Consider the following 780-nt stretch of genomic DNA (forward strand, 5'->3'; position numbering starts at 1 on the left):
ATGGGTTAAAGACCTAAATGTAAGGCCAGACACTATCAAACTCTTAGAGGAAAACATAGGCAGAACACTCTATGACATAAATCACAGCAAGATCCTTTTTGACCCGCCTCCTAGAGAAATGGAAATAAAAACAAAAATAAACAAATGGGACCTAATGAAACTTAAAAGCTTTTGCACAGCAAAAGATACCATAAATAAGACTAAAAGACAACCCTCAGAATGGGAGAAAATATTTGCAAATGAACCAACTGACAAAGGATTAATCTCCAGAATTTACAAGCAACTCATGCAGCTCAATAACAAAAAAACAAACAACCCAATCCAAAAATGGGCTGAAGACCTAAATAGACATTTCTCCAAAGAAAACATACAGATTGCCAACAAACACATGAAAGAATGCTCAACATCATTGATAATTAGAGAAATGCAAATCAAAACTACAATGAGGTATTATCTCACACCGGTCAGAATGGCCATCATCAAAAAATCTAGAAACAATAAATGCTGGAGAAGGTGTGGAGAAAAGGGAACACTCCTGCACTGTTGGTGGGAATGTAAACTGATACAGCCATATGGAGAACGGTATGGAGGTTCCGTAAAAAACTACAAATAGAACTACCATACAACCCAGCAATCCCACTACTGGGCATATACCCTGAGAAAACCATAATTCAAAAAGAGTCATGTACCAAAATGTTCATTGCAGCTCTATTTACAATAGCCAGGACATGGAAGCAACCTAAGTGTCCATCAACAGATGAATGGATAAAGAAGATGTGG

At 37.2% G+C, this 780-nt stretch overlaps 1 protein-coding gene across 2 annotated transcripts in view; it reads left to right on the top strand.

Annotated features, from left to right (window-relative positions):
• Positions 1–780, top strand: part of BTAF1 (B-TFIID TATA-box binding protein associated factor 1) — a 95,610-nt gene that overhangs the window by 34,217 nt on the left and 60,613 nt on the right. The window lies entirely within an intron of this gene.

This window comes from Physeter macrocephalus, chromosome 20, assembly GCF_002837175.3.
Source record: "Physeter macrocephalus isolate SW-GA chromosome 20, ASM283717v5, whole genome shotgun sequence".
Taxonomy (NCBI): domain Eukaryota; kingdom Metazoa; phylum Chordata; class Mammalia; order Artiodactyla; family Physeteridae; genus Physeter; species Physeter macrocephalus.